This window comes from Macaca nemestrina, chromosome 12, assembly GCF_043159975.1.
Source record: "Macaca nemestrina isolate mMacNem1 chromosome 12, mMacNem.hap1, whole genome shotgun sequence".
Lineage (NCBI taxonomy): Eukaryota > Metazoa > Chordata > Mammalia > Primates > Cercopithecidae > Macaca > Macaca nemestrina.
The window spans coordinates 102,695,873-102,713,064 of NC_092136.1; positions in this window are offsets into that span (position 1 = coordinate 102,695,873).

Consider the following 17,192-nt stretch of genomic DNA (forward strand, 5'->3'; position numbering starts at 1 on the left):
AGTTCATGTGTCCGTTCTGTGAATGAGTTAGCAATGCTGAAACGTTTTTCCTTTCCAGAAAGAGAAGTGCTTCTAAGTGAAGCCACCAAGTGAAGTAACTTCCACGGAGTTTCCTTTAGTAGCAAGTGTTCAAGTTCAGCCAGGGAACATATGATTCATGTGACTCACATCCTTTGCACAGAGTATACATGTATACACTCAGAACTCACAAGTCATTATGGATTAATCACTGTGCTAAGTCTTAGTTATTCAGTATCTATTACCTTCCTTAAACTTCATAATAACCCAGAGAAGTAGGAGTTATTATCCTAATTTTAATGAAGAAAACAGATTCAGAGATATGATTCAAATTTACCTTTTCATTGACTCTTCCTAGGAATCCCCTTTGTTCTCTCAATGAGGAAACATTTTTAAAAAAGTGATTATTCTCAGTCTTGGCACTGCATCAGAATCTATATTAAAAATACAAGTAGGCTCCTTTTATGGACTAAATATTGTGTCCCCCAACCCCAAATTTACATGTCGAAATCCTAACGCCCAGTGTGACAGTATTAGGAGGTGGGGCCTTAAGGAGGTGAGGCCTTATGAGTGGGATTAGTGCTTTTACAAAAGCCACCCCAGAGAACTCTCTTGCCGTCTTTCCACCAAGTGAGGATTCAATGAAAAGTCAGCAGTCTACAGCCCAGAAGAGGACCCTCACCAGAACCTAACCATGTTAGCATGCTGATCTGACTCCCGTCCTCCAGAGCCGTGAGAAAGAAATATATTTCTGTTGTTTATAAGCCACTTAGTCTATGATATCTTGTTTGGCAGCCAGAATGGACTGAGACAGCTCCACTCCAGCTACTGAATCAGAATCTCTGGGGTGGGGCCCAGGCATACACAAGTTTAGAAAGCATCCCAGGTAACAGTGAGGATGAGTTGAGAACCTCTATTGTGAGAGAGGATGGAGAATATACAACAAGAGAAGTAAAGAGTCATTTTTTAGGATTTAAAAAAAGGAACAATCACATTCTTTTGGGGAGATCCACAAAGTCTTCGTAGGGGAAGTGGCCATCGAGATAAACTTTGAAAGAAGGATTGAATTTTGGCATTGAAATTAAGTTAAGTGAGGGTGGGATTAGAGGAAGTAAAAAGCAAAGATATTGTGATAAGAAATCTTGGATTGAAAGTGAAGAATAACCAGGCTCTGGGGGAATCAGCATAGAGTATATAACGAGAAGCAGATTGGAATGGTAGGCTAGAACCAGATAGTGGAGGGGCAGGAATTAAACACCAAAAGGCCAGCAATGAGCAGACATCGTTGGTTTCTGAGCCATGTAACAATCTATGCTGACTTAATGAAACTAACAGGGCCACAGTAACTAGGATAGACTGGACTGAAGAGAGGTGATAAATAAGAAGAGCAATTAAAAGGTGGAGTAAGAGTTTAAGTGAAAGGTCGTGAGGACCTGGCCCTAGTGGCTGGTCATGGATCTTCCTCTTGGTGTGGGGATGGATGGTGAAGAAATGAGGTTAAGGAAGACAGGAGGGAACCTGGGTCATCACACCACACATCTCCAAGGAGCAGCAATTCGCATCACAGACACATGGATAAAATGAAAGTTGCCTTGAGGCTGGGCACGGTGGCTCATGTCTGCAATCCCAGCACTTTGGGAGGCTGAGGCAGGCGGGTTACCTGAGGTTGGGAGTTCGAGACCAGCCTGACCAACATGGAGAAACTTCATCTCTTCTAAAAATACGAAATTAGCTGGGCATGGTGGCACATGCCTTGTAATCCCAGCTACTTGGGAGGCTGAGACAGGAGAATTGCTGGAACCCAGGAGGCGGAAGTTGCAGTGAGCCGAGATGGTGCCATTGCACTCTAGCCTGGGCGACACGAGTGAAACTCCATTTCAAAAAAAAAAAAAGTTGTCTCTAGAGTCAAAGAGTTCTCTTGAGGATGACAGACGGAATCAAGGCTAAGGCTGGAGCTGAAGGAAGTGGAGATCAAAACTGTGATAGTGAATTCACCCCACAGATGAGGCTGATTAAAAGGCCTGCTGAGCAGCTGTGATGGTCCAGGCAAGTGAGAGAGTAGCTAGAGTGAGCATGGAGGAGCTCATCCTTATGGTGTTGATTAGCCCCAAGCATTTCCATTTCTGCCCCTATATCTATTCTCCTCCCAACCAGAGGGTGTTGAGGATAAGAGAGAATGGAGAAAATGACCCATTCAGAGTCAACGACTGTCCGGAAACCAGTTTGACAGAGACCCACGAGAACAGATGGCAGAATAGTTAACATTTCCATTCCAGGCCACTCTGTGGTCTAGAGGCAGGAAACTGCTAAGTGAATTTTGCCAAAACTCTCTTTTCTACTAAATCAATCCAGTTGTGTGGCTGGAATGCCTCATTTTTCATTTTTCCTGAGGCACTGTCTTTTCTAAATCTTCTCCATTCTTGATTTTCTAACAATGTCTAGCTATAGCAAGATATTACTTCCCAATTTAAGTAAATGCCCTCATTTTCTCTCATTTTTTACCACCAAAGTATTCAATTTCTTAGTGTGTCCATGGGGCTCTCTCTGTATCTCCACACCAGAACTATTCTCTGTACACATTCCGCCTCTATTTCCTTTCCCTCACTGGCTGCTTCCTGTTTGCCTACATGGTTTCTCTAGTAAAACAAAATAAAACCAAACAAGACTTCTTTCTACTCTGCTAACCACTTGAGTTACTGTCTGTTTTCTTTTTCTCACTGTCAAATTTCTTGGAAGCCCAGTCAAGTGCCTCTACTCCTTCACACCACACACCCACTCCTCCTCACATCACACAACCATTCCTCCTCACACCACACACCTGCTCTTCTTCACACCACAAACCTGCTCCTGACACCACACACTGGCTCCTCACACGACACAGCTGCTCCTTCTCACACCACACACACACTCCTCACACCACACACCCAATCCTCACACCACACACCCACTCCTCACACCACATACCCACTCCTCGCATCATGTACCCTGGTCCTGACACTACACACCCGCTCCTCACATGACACAGCTACACCTCCTCACACCGCACACCCACTCCTCACACCACACACCCACTCCTCACACCACACACCCGCTCTTCATACCACATGCCCACTCGTCACACCACACACCCACTCGTCACACCACACACCTGCTCCTGACACCACACACCCGCTCCTCACATGACACAGCTGATCCTCCTCACACCACATACCCACTGCTCACACCACACACCTGCTCCTGACACCACACACCTGCTCCTCCTCACACTACAAACCCTCACACCACATACTCACTCCTCACACCACACACCCGCTCCTCCTCACACTACACACCCACTCTTGACACCACACACCTGCTCCTCCTCACATCACACACTCAATCCTCACACCACACACCTGATCCTCCTCACACTACACACCGACTCCTCACACCACACACCCTCTCCTCACACCACACACCTGCTCCTGACACCACACACCCACTCCTCACACTACACAGCTGCTCCGGACACCACACACCCTCTCCTCCTCATACTACACACCCACTCCTCACATCACACACCCACTCCTCCTCACACCACACATCCACTCTTGACACCACACACCTGCTCCTCCTCACACTTCACACCCACTCCTCACACCACACAGCTGCTCCTCCTCACACCACACAGCTGCTCCTCCTCACACCACACACCCACTCCTCACACCACACACCCGCTCCTCACACCACACGCCCACTCCTCACACCACACACCCGCTCGTCACACCACACACCCGCTCCTGACACCACACACCCACTCCTCACATGACACAGCTGCTCCTCCTCACACCACACACCCACTCCTCACACCACACACCTGCTCCTCACACCACACACCCGCTCCTCACACCACACACCCACTCCTCACACCACACACCTGCTCCTGACACCACACACCCGTTCCTCACATGACACAGCTGCTCCTCCTCACACCACACACCCACTCCTCACACCACACACCCGCTCCTCATACCACATGCCCGCTCCTCACACCACACACCCGCTCCTCCTCACACCACACACCCACTCTTGACACCACACACCCACTCTTGACACCACGCACCTGCTCCTCCTCACACCACACACCCTCTCCTCACACCACACACCTGCTCCTGACAGCACACACCCGCTCCTCACATCACACACCTGCTCCTGACACCACACACCCTCTCCTCCTCACACTACACACCCACTCCTCACACCACACACTCACTTCTCACACCACACACCCACTCCTCACACCACACACCCACTCCTCCTCACACCACACATCCACTCTTGACACCACACACCTGCTCCTCCTCACACTACACACCCACTCCTCACACCACACACCCACTCCTCACACCACACACCCACTCCTCACACCACACACCCTCTCCTCACACAACACACCTGCTCCTGACACCACACACCCGCTCCTCACATCACACACCTGCTCCTGACACCACACACCCTCTCCTCCTCACACTACACACCCACTCCTCACACCACACACTCACTTCTCACACCACACACCCACTCCTCACACCACACACCCACTCCTCACACCACACACCCGCTCCTCCTCACACCACCCACCTGGCTCCCATCCCCCTTGGAGCCCAGCCAGCTGTCACCCACATAGGCCTGTTGGAGTCTGTTAGAATTCATCTGAATAAACTCTGTCTCATATCTATATAGTCCCCACAAGATTCTGTTCTCACTCCTCTTGATCAATGGTTCTCAATCTGATTTTATTTTCTAACCTAAAATATCAGAAAGACACCACGTATGCACTTTGGTGACACTGGCTTGTCAGGGGCAGTGGATTAGTTTTCCACAGCTGCTGTAACGTATTACCACAAGTCCAGTGGCTCAAAACAAGACAAATTCGTTGCCTTACAATTAATTCTGCAGGTCAGAAGTCTGGTGTGGGTCTCACTGGGCTAAAATCAATATGTTGGAAGTGCTGTGTTCCTTCCTGAGAGCTATAGAGAAGAATCAGTGGCCGTGTTGTTTCCAGCTTCTGGAGGCTACTGCATCCCTTGGCTTGTATTTCCACTTCTGCCATCTTCAAAACCAGCAATATCACTTCTTTCTAACCCTTCTTCCATCTTCATGTCTCTCCCTGATCACAGCTGGGGAAGGGTCTCCACTTTTAAGGACTCAGGTGATTTGATTGGACCCACTGAGATAATGCTAATCTCCCATTTCAAGGCCCTTAACCCAGATCGCACCTGTAAAATCTCTTGCCATGTAAGCTAACATGATCACGGATCAGGATGTGGGCATTTGGGGGACCATTAATCTTTCTGTTACAGGCAATAATACTCAATGAGAAGAGATGCGGGTAGTCAGTAAATGTGTAGACTGACTGCACAGGGAAGGGCACTTCAGGATCTGTGGTCTGCATGTGGTTTGAAAAGCCCTTTAGGAGATCATGCCCTATAATGCCAGGATAACCTGCACCCACCCTGGTCTCCAGTTTGACTTTCTGTGCCAAGAATATATCATGTGAGTATTTACTGAATACTCATTATAAGTGAGGTACTGTCATAAAGGCTTTCATAAAGGCTTTTGCAAAGTCACTTTTATGTAAATTTCTTAGGTATTACGTCTTTTTAAAGCGATACAGAAACTGAAGGTCAGAGAGGTTAAGTGAATTACCTGGGAGCACACACTAGCGGATGTGTTATGTGTGGCAGAATTTGGGAATCGAAGTTTGGTTTAATTCCAAGGCTCTTTCTGTTCAATCTTCACAAAGTCTTCTACTGGAGTTGACCTGCGTAAGTAGCTTCTTTAGTTTAAATGTCAAATTAAGGTCATTATAGGAACATTTTGACGCTTTCTTCCTCTAAATTTTACAGGTGTGGTTGGTTCATATAAGTGGACCAAACATCAGAGGACCCTGAAGTGACAAGTCTAAGGTACTCATAGACAGTCAGTTTCTCCTTAGCATGAGTAATGGAAATCTGAAGACCTGGGTTTGACCCATATCTGTCATTTTCTTGACCTTGCACAAGTTCCTTCCTCTCTCTGTCTTGATTGCACATCCCTAATTGGCCACTTATTGCTGTGGGACCCTAGACACTTCACTCACTTCACATCCCTAAGTTTCAATTCCTTTTGTGTAAAATGGTGGTAACAATAGCCCCAACATCTTAGGCATGTTGTGAAGATTAAATATGGATGTATAGAAAATGTTTAACACACAGCCTGGCACAGAGTGCAAAATAACAGATAAAAATTACAGTTCTCTGGCAATTAGATATAAAAAAAGCTTCACAGGATGGGAGCACTTTCTATATTACTATATTGTTTTACGTTCTTATTTCAAAGTCATGGGCTTTAAGGAGGTAATGCATGAAAGGCAATATAGAAAGTGTTGTTCAAATGATTTATTTTGTTTTAGAAATCACTTATTTTTAAGTAATCTAGTAGTACAAAAATACATGCTCATTAAAAAATTTTTTTTTCAAACTATCAGAAGAAGTATGGAAAGTAAATGTGAAGCTTTCTAACCCCCTTTCCCCCTACTTCACTCTCCTCTTCTAGAGGTAACCAAAGTTAACATTTTAAAATGTCTCTGTCCAGATATTTTTCTATGGCTTAATGCTCCCAGAGTAGGCTGGTGTAGAGCAGACGCAAACCAGTGGCCTTCAGTGAAGTCATGGATGGCTGAGACCTGTCACTCTTAGCCATGCTAGTGGTCATGATGCCCCTGTAAAACCAGCAGAGGGTGTCAAAGTCTACTGGGGTATTTGGAGGGTGAACTGTTCAGTCAGATCAACAGTCTTCTTTGAAATAAGAATGTAAAACAAATAGATGTGATTTATCTCATTTAGTAAGGATGAGACCAGGGTTTGAACTAGGTAGGTTAGTGGGAGAACCGGACATTGGAGACTTGGCCAGAGCTCATTAAAATGAACAGTTTGCTTTAGGTGAGAATACAGAATGAGAAACTCCACAGTGGTCACAATGTTCCTAAGCACATGATGTTGTCCTCTGTTAACAGATTTTAATGCCAGGTTGTGGGTGGCAGTTTTAGCTTACTTGATAGGGCTATCACATTTCAAGTGTCAGTTCACCAACAATGGCCATCCAGGTGGTGGCTAGCTTCCCGCTCTCACAAATAGTTCTGTCATGGCTGTCCTACAAGTCTCCTGGGGATCACAGTCAGAACGAATACTTACAAGTGGGACTACTGGGGTTAGAATATAGGTATTCTTATAATACAGCCAGATTTTGCTTCACAATTGTTGCACCAATTAACAATTTTGCCCGCTGTAAATAAGGGTTCATATTCCCCATATTTTTATCAGCACTTAATATAACCAGAATTTCTAATTTCTGCCATTTTTGGTAGGTATAAGTTGGTATCATTTTACATTGGTATTTCGTTGATTACTAGTAAGATTGGATATATTTTTATATGCTGTTGGCTACCCAGATTTCCCCTTCTATTAATAGCCAACTTATTTCCATGCCTGCATTTCTACTGGATTTCTTATCTTTTTCATGTTGATTTAAAAGAATTTCTTCTCTGAATCACCTATAAATCTTTCCTTAGTTTCACATGTTGCAAACACTTTCTGTTTCTCATTTAATATAATTATTTAATTTCAATGTAATCAAACCTATCAGCTTTGCCCGTTATGATTTACGCTTTTTTGGTGTTATTTGAGATATTCTTCCCCACATTATGATGGTCAAAATAGTCTCCTATGTATTTTGTTCAATTAGTTTCACATTTCATATTGAAGTCTTTGATAGATTCAAAGTATAATTTTATGCATGGTCTGCATCAAAAATAATAAGCAAAATTATACTTTGATAATAGGCCCTGCATCGTTTAGTCTCATAAGACAGCTCAAATTTATTTCTTGCTTATGCTACGTGTCAATTATGGTTTGACAGAGGACCTCCCTCTGTGCGTGGCAGTGACCCAGTTTCACAGACCTCCAGAGAAGCTGTGATCTTGAATTCTTTCTGTTGTCATGTTGGTTGAAAAAACATTTCTAAGGGTTTTGCACAAGCAATGAAATGTTCCAGCCCAGAACCAAGCACAAGTCATAGTCTCATAGTCCAGAACTAGTAATGTGGTCCCATCCCACTGCAAGGAGGCTAAGGAGTATAATCCTTTCATGTGCCCAGTAGCTGGAACCCCGCGGTGAAGAGTATCTGTCACTTGCACTTGATGGGAATCAGAATTCATCTTTTATTTTTTCCATGTAGTGCCTTCAAACAATTATTTGAGAAGTCATTCTTTTTTTCTTCTAATTTGTAGTACCACCTCTATCATACCGAAAGCATGTTTCTGCACTTGTATTTAGTTCCATTAGCTTATATCTCTGCTCCTGCATGATATCACAGAGGTTTTGTAAAATATCTTAAAATTTGGTGGGACTCTCTCCTTCTTTGTTCTTTGTCAAAATTCTTAGCTTCTAGTGTGTATTTTTTTTTTTAAATAAATAAAAGCTTTGAAATCAATTTTCCTTTCTCAAATAATGCCATTGGAATTTAGTTAAAATTGCATCCCATTTACAAATTAATTTTAGAAAAATTGTCATCTTTAGAGTATTAGGCCATTCCATACATGAAGAGCATATTCTATTTTCCTTATATATCTGTAATAGAGTCTTAAATTCCCATTTTTAAGGGGTTGTTCTGTTTTTGCTATGTTATTTCCTAAAGAGGTAATAGATTTTGCTGGAGCTATTAATATTTTATTTTCTATGTTTGACCTACTTGTTTATTGTGCATATATAGAATTGTAAATGATTTTGATGTGTTGATGTACTTGGAAACATTGCATTTTTTCTCATCTTAAGAGTTTTGATTCTATTGAGGTTTTCTATGTAAATTATCAAATTTTCTACAAATAATTATAATTTGGACTCTTCCCTTTTCATCTTTATACCTGTTGACATTTTCCTCATCTTAATTTTTTTTTTTTGTAGTAATGAGGTCTTAATAATGTTGCCCAGGCTGGTCTTGTAATCCTGGGCTCAAGCAATTCTCCTGCCTCAGTCTCCCAAAGGGCTGGGATTGCAGGCATGATTCACTGTTCATGGCCTCATCTCAGTTTTTGACAAGACTTCTAGGACTACATTAAACAAATATCAGTGATAGCAGGCATCCTTCTCTTATTCCCAGCATTAATAAGAAAGTACCTAAAGTTGCTCCATATGTGCTATATGGTGATGGTGGAATATGTACTCTGTTTTCTCTGACAGAGTTTGCGTAAGATTGGAATGATCTATTCCTTGACTACATTAAACAAACATCAGTGATAGCAGACATCCTTCTCTTATTTCCAGTATTAATAAGAAAGTGCCTAAAATTGCTCCATATGTGCTATATGGTGATGGTGGAATATGTACTCTGTTTTCTCTCAAAGAGTTTGTGTAAGATTGGAATGATCTATTCCTTGACATGGACCTTTTGGCAAAACAAACCAATGAAACCATCTGGGCTCAATGTTTTCTTTGTGGGAAGACAGTTAAACCATTAAAAAATTATTTTGGTAGTTATAGAATGATTAAGATTTCCTTTTGCTGTTAGTTTCTTTTTTCTTTATATATTTTTGAGATACTATTGACATATAGTGAAGTACACAAGTCTTAAGTACACTGTTCAGTGAGTTTTGACAAATGTATAAGCCAATGTACCCCATATCTCATGAAGGAAGAGAACTTTTCCATCATCTGAGTTCTCTGAGTTCTTTCTCAGTCAAACCACGTCCCTCCTCAGTATCAACCACTGCTCTGATTTTGTTTCCTATATATTACTTTTTATAATCTTAAAGTACATATAATAGAATCAAAAGTATATATTGGCTTTTGTGCCTGGCTTCTTTTGCCTGGAATGATGTCTCTGAGGATAAGATAGACATTTTAATGGTTTTCAGATTAATCCATGTTGTTGTATATAGTACTAGTGGTAATATTCTATTGTATGAATATGCCACTATTTTCAGATTTGGACTACCATGAATAAAGTTGCTATGAAAATTCTTGAGCAAGCTTTTTTTTGGTGTATTTATGTTTTCACTTATCTTGGGCAAACATGTAGAAGAAGTCATAGAGTGGATAAATATTGATCTGTGAGCAATTTGACATTGTATGAGTCTTCCAGATGATCTAACTCCTCATCAATGTTTGGTGTTGTCAGTCTTATTAACATTAATTATTTTAGTGGATTTTTTTAGTGGTACCTTATAAGAATTTTATTTTCTTGATAACTAATACTGTTAAGTAGTTTTCAAATGTGTTTATTGGCCATATATATGTCTTTCTTTGTGAAGAGTCTGATTAAAACTTCCATGCATTTTTAATTGCATGTGTCATTTTATTATTAATATGTTAAATTTCTTATATATTCTGAATAAAAATCCTGTAGGGTCCCCCAGTTCCCCTCACTTTTTTTTCTGTGTCCTGACCAAAAATCAGAGTGCTTTTTTTAAAATTTTTTTTAAAATTATTTATTTATTTATTTATTTTTATTAGTATACTTTGAGTTCTAGGGTACATGTGCATAACGTGCAGGTTTGTTACCTATGGATTGCATTGGGAGTTATACCTGATGTAAATGACGAGTTGATGGGTGCTGACGAGTTGATGGCTACAGCACACCAACATGGCACAAGTATACAAATCAGAGTGCTTTGACCACCCTGTGATCTTGCCAGCTGCAGGATTTTCCCAGCAGTCTTGAAACCAAACCAGGAACTTGAAAATTCCCTGGTAGTGATAAAGATATCTAGGTTTACTGGAAAGAAACTGGCCCTGGCCCTGAGTCAAATTCTTTAAATCCTCATATAGACATATTACCCTCTCCATGAAGACATATCTATGTAGGACACCCCTCTACCCTGATTGTTCTTTGACAGGATACACCGAAGAACTCTGAAAGAAAATACGCCTAATAAATGTGTTGACCTTTCACCCTGGCGTTTAGTGCCTCCTTCTTTGGAATCTCAACTGGCCCCATCTGGAGATAGTCTGGGGCACTTCCTTGCAGGAATTCCCTTGTTGCCACTTTTGGGGCAATTCCAGTCAGGAGTTCAGCAGAATGAAACAAGTCTTTTGACAGACGTAGTTATTACAAGTGCGTATTTCCCCTGAAATCTCATATTTCCATGGGTCTATCAGTTTCCCTGGAATCTTTGAATAGGTGAAGGGCTGGTCTTGGCTTGTGCCCTTGATGAGCTTAGGGTCTGGGCTAGAATTGAGGTACCTCAAGGCAGGGTGCTTATTGGTAAAGTCTAAACACAAACACTCTGATTTCTCATCTTCACTGGTGGATTTTCTCCCCAGGAACCCATCAGAAACTTGGTCTTAGGCTCTGAGCATTTCTGGGGGCTGCGCAGTGTCTGTAATATTCTAGCCTCTGCACTAAGGAAGACGAAGCCGAGAAATTTTTCAGGAGCTGGTCAAACTGACTGTATACCTTTTTATTAACTTGCCATCTTTTCTGGACTCCAGCATCAATTCTGTATTAATTCTTTTAAAAACTTTTATTAAATACTTACTTGGATCTTGCATTATATTAGTAAAACAAACAAAACAATAATACATAGTAAGTCCCCTGCCCCTTCCCCTGCCACACATTCTGATGGAGCTTCCACTGTAGCAGGGAAAGACAGGCAATAAATAGTAAAATGACAGGACCACAGCTAGTATCATAGTAAATGGGGCAAAACTGAAAACCTTTTGTCTAAGATCTGGAACATGACAAGTATACCCACTTTCACCACCATGTTATTCAACATGGTGCCAGAAGTCTTAGCTAGAGCAATCAGACAAGAAAAAGATATAAAGAGCATCTAAGTTGCGAAGGAAGAAGTTGAATTATCCTTGTTTGCAGATGATCTAATCTTATATTTGGAAAAATCTAAAGACTCCACCAAAAAACTGTTAGAACTGATAAATTCATTAAAGTTGCAGGATGCAAAATCAACATACATAATTCAGTACCATTTCTGTGGGATGACAGTGAACAAACTGAAAAAGAAATGAAAAAGTAGTCCCATGTACAGTAGTCACAAAACTAAATACCTAGGAATTAACCAAAGAAGTGAAAGATCTCTGTAATGAAAACTATAAAACACTGATGAAAGAAATTCAAGAGGACACCAAGAAATGGAAAGATATTCCATGTTCATTGATTGCAATAGTCAATATTCTTAAAATGTCCATAATACCTAAAGCAATCTACAGATTCAATACAGTCCCTATGAACACACCAATGACATTCTTCACAGAAATAGAAAAAAAAAAAAAATCCTAGAATTTATTTGGAACCACACACACCAAACCCAGAATAGCCAAAGGTATCCTAAGCAAAAAGAACAAAACTGGAGGAATCACATTACCTGACTTCAAATTATACTACAGAACTATAATAACCAAAACAGCATGATACTGACATAAAACAGACACATAGACCAATGGAATAAAATAGAGAGCCCAGAAATAGAAATAAATCCACACACCTACAACGAACCATTTTCAACAAATGTGCTAAGAACATACATAGGGGAAAAGATAGTCTCTTCAATAAATGTTGATGAAAAAACTGAATATCCATAAGCAGAGGAATGAAACTAGACCCCTGCTTTCCCCAGTGTATGTTCTTGGCACTTTTGTCAAAAGCAAGTTTACTGTAGATGTATGGTTTTACTTCTGGGTTTCTTTATTTTGTTCCATTAGTCTATGGTTCTGTTTGTATAATTTAAAGTCAGGTAATGTGATTCTTCCAGTTTTGTTCTTTTTGCTCAGGATAGCTTTGACTATTCTGGGTATTTTATGGTTTTGCATAAATTTAATATATTTTTTTCTATTTCTGTGAAGAATGTCATTGGTATTTTGACAGGAATTACATTAAATCTGCAGATTGCTTTGGGTAGTATGAATATTTTAATGATATGGAGTCTTCCAATCCATGAACATAAAATATCTTTCCATTATTTGGTGTCCTTCTCAATTTCTTGCATAAATGTTTCATAGTTTTCATCATAGAGATTTTTCACTTATTCAATTAAGTTTGTTTCTAGACATTTTATTTTATTTGTAGCTATTGTAAATGGGATTGCTTTCTTAATTTCTTTTTTAGATTGTTTGCAGTTCACGTATAGAAATGCTATCGATATTTGTATGTTGATTTTTTATCCTGCAACTTTGCTGCATTTGTTTATCAGTTCTAATAAGTTTTTGGTGGCGTTTTTAGGTTTTTCCAAATATAAAATTTTATAATCTGCAAACAAGGATAATTTTACTTTCTCCTTTCAAATTTGGATGCCTTTTATTTCTTTCTCTTGTCTTGTTGCTCTAGCTTCCTTCTTAATTTCTTCATTGACCACTGGTCATTCAGGGGGATATTATTTAATTTCCATGTGTTTGTATAGTTTCTAAGGACTTCCAGTACTATGTTGAATAACAATGGTGAAAGTGGTCATCCTTGTCTTTTTCCAGATCTTAGAGGAAAGGCTTTCAGTTTTTCCCCTTTCAGTAATGTAACCCACTAGCTGTGGTATGTCACATAGGACTTTTACTGGGTTCAGGTATGTTCCTTCTGTACCCAGTTATTTGAGAATTGTTAACATGAAGAGATGTTGAATTTTATTAAATGGTTTTTCAGCATTAATGGAAAAGATCATATGATTTTTATCCTCCATTCTGTTGATATGATGTATCACAGTGATTAATTTGTGTATGCTGGCCCATTCTTGGATACCCAAGATAAATCCCATTTGGTCACGATGAATTTTCTTTTCAATGTGTTGTTGAATCCAGTTCGCTAGCATTCTGTTGAGGATTTTTGCATCAATGTTTATCAGGAATATTGGCCTGTAGTTTTCTTTCTTTGATGTGCCTTTGTCTGGTTGTGGTATCAAGGTAATATTGTCCTCATGGAATGAGTTTGGTAGTATTCCCTCTTCCTTTATTTTTGGAATAGTATGAGTCAAATTGCTATTAGTTCTTTAAATGTTTGGTAGAATTCAGCAGTGAAGACATTGGGTCCTGAGCTTTTCTTTGCTTGGGGACGTTTATTAAGCTTTAATCGCCTTACTTATTATTGGTCTATTCAGATTTTGCATTTCTTCATGGTTAAATCTTGGTAGGTTGTATGTGTCTAGAAATTTATCCATTTCTTCTAGGTTTTCCAATTTGTTGGCATATCGTTGCTCATAGTAGCCTCTAATGATCTTTTTCTGCAGTATTGGTTTTAATGTCTCCTTTTTCATATATAATTTTACTTACTTGGGTCTTCTCCCTTTTTTTCTTAGTTAGCAGGGCAAAAGATTTGTTGCTTTTGTTTATATTTTAAAAAAGCCAACTTTTTGTTTTGTTGATCTTTTGTATTTTTTTGTTTCAATTTCATTTATTTCTGCTCTGATCTTTATTTTTTCTTTTCTTCTATTAATTTCGGGTTTGATTTGCTCCTGCTTTCCTAGTTTTTTAGGAAGCATTATTATGTTATTTATTTGAAGTTTTTATACTTTTTTGATGTAAGCATCTATTGCTATAATCTTTTCTCTTAGTACTGCTTTACTGTATCCCATAGGTTTTGCTCTTTTGTATTTCCACTTTGATTTGTTACAAGACATTTTAAAATTTCCTTCTTAATTTCTTTACTGACTCACTGGTTATTCAGGAGGATATTGTTTAATTTCCATGTGTTTGTATAGTTTCCAAAATTCCTTGTTGTTGATTTCTAGTTTTATTCCATTGTGGTCAGAGAAGATACTTGATATTATTTCAATTTGTTTGAATTTTATAGACTTGTTTTATGGTGTAACATATGATCTATGCTTGGGAATGATCCATATACTGAGGAGAAGAGTGTGTATTCTGTACCTGTTGGATGAAATGTTCTTTAAATATCTATTAGATCCATTTGGTCTATACTGCATTAAGTCCAATGTTTCTTTGTTAATTTTCTGTCTGAAAGATCTGTCCAATAGCATATAGAAGTCTCCAGCTATTAATGTGTTAGGGTCTATCTCTCTTTTTAGCGCTAATAATATTTGCTTTATATATTTGGGTGCTCCAGTGTTTTGTGCATATATATTTACAATTGTTATGCCCTTTTGCTGAATTGACCATTTTATTATACCATATAATGACTTTCTTTGTCTCTTTTTATAGTTTTTGTCTTGATATCTATTTTGTCTGATGTAAGTGTAGCTACTCTTGCTCTCTTTTGACTTTCATTTGTATAGAGTATCTTTTTCCATCTCTTTATTTTCATTCTATGTGTGTCTTTAGAGGTGAAGTGTGTTTCTTGTAGGCAATAGATCACTGGGTCTTATTTTTTAATCCATTCTGAATCTTTTGACTGGAGACTTTAGTCCATTTACATTTAGTGTTATTATTGATAAGTAGGACTTACTCTTGCTATTTTGTCATTTGTCTTCTGATCTTCTCTTCCTTCCTTTGTTCTTTCCTATCTTCCTTTTAATAAAGATAATTTTCTCAAGTTGCATGTTTTAAATTGTTGCTTTTGATTCTTTTGTATATCTGTTGCATGGTTTTTGATTTGAGGTTACCACGAGGCTTGCAAATAATATCTTATAATTCAGTATTTTAAACTGATGACAACTTAACACTAACTGCATAAACCAGCAAAAATAAAGCTAATACAAACTACATTTTAACCTCATCACCCCACTTTTTAACTTTTTGTTGTTTCTATTTATATCTTATTATACTACATCTTGAAAAGTTGTTGTAGTTACTATTTTTCAAAGGTTCGTCTTTTAGTCTTTCTATGCAAGGTATGAGTTTACACACTACAGTTATAGTGTTATAATATTCTGTGGTTTTTTATGTATTTACTATTACCCGTGAATTGTGTACCTTCAGATTATTTCTTATTGCTCATTAACATCCTTCTTTTTAAGATTGAAGAAATCCATTCAGCATTTATTATAGGACAGGTTTGGTGTTTATGTAATCTTGCAGCTTTTGTTTGTCTGGGAAAGTCTTTATTTCTCCATGTTTGGAGGATATTTTCACTAGATATACTATTCTAGGATAATTTTTTTTCCTTCAGCACTTTAAATATGTCACGCCACTCTCTCCTGGTCTTTAAGATTTCCACTGAGAAGTGTGCTGCTAGACATATTGGAGCTCCTTTGTATGTTGTTTCTTTTCTCTTGTTGCTTTTAGGATCCTGTCTTTATCCTTGTCCTTTCAGAGATTGATTACTAAATGCCTTGAGGTACTCTTATTTTGGTTAAACTACTTGGTGTTTTATAACCTCCTTGTCCTTGATATTTTTCTCTTGGTTTGGGAAGTTCTCTGCTCCCTTTGAATAAACTTTCTACCCCAATTTCTCTCTCTCTCTCTCCCTTCTCTTTACAGTCAATAACTCTTTCATGTACCCTTTTGAAGTTATTTTCTGGATCTTGTATGTATGCTTTTTTCTTTTTTCTCCTCTGATTGTGTATTTTCAAATAGCTTGTCTTCAAACTCATTATTTCTTCAGCTTGATCAATTGTACTGTTAAGAGACTGATGCATTCTTCAGTATGTCAATTGCATTTTTTAGTTCTAGAATGTTTGCTTGATTCCACTTAATTGTTTCAATCTGTTTGTTAAATTTATTTGGTAGGATTCTGAATTCCTTCTCTGTGTTATCCTAGATTTTGATGAGCTTCCTCAAAACAGTTACTCTCCAGGATTGGTTTGTGGTGCCTTATTTAGTTTATTTGGTGAAGTAGTGTTTTCCTGGATAATCCTGATGCTTTCAGATGTTCATCAGTGTCTGGGCATTGAAGAGTTAGGTATTTATTATGGTCTTTTTAGTCTGGACTTGTTTGTACCTGTTCTTTTTGGGAAGGCTTTGCAGGTATTCTAAGTGACTTGGTTGTTGTGATCTAAGTCTGTGGTCACAGCAGCCATATGTGCTTTAGGATGCACCCCAAACCCAGTAATGCTGTGGCTCTTGTATACTTGTAGAGGTATGACCTTGGTAGTCTTAGGTAAGATCCAGAAGAATTCCCTTGATTACCAGGCAGAGACTCCTTTTCTCTTTCCTGACTTGCCCCCATCCCCCGACCCACCAAATTGAGTCTTTCTCTCTCTCTTTCTGTCTTTCTCTCCCTCTGTGTTTCTTTCTCTCTCTTCCTCCATGGGAGCTGACTGG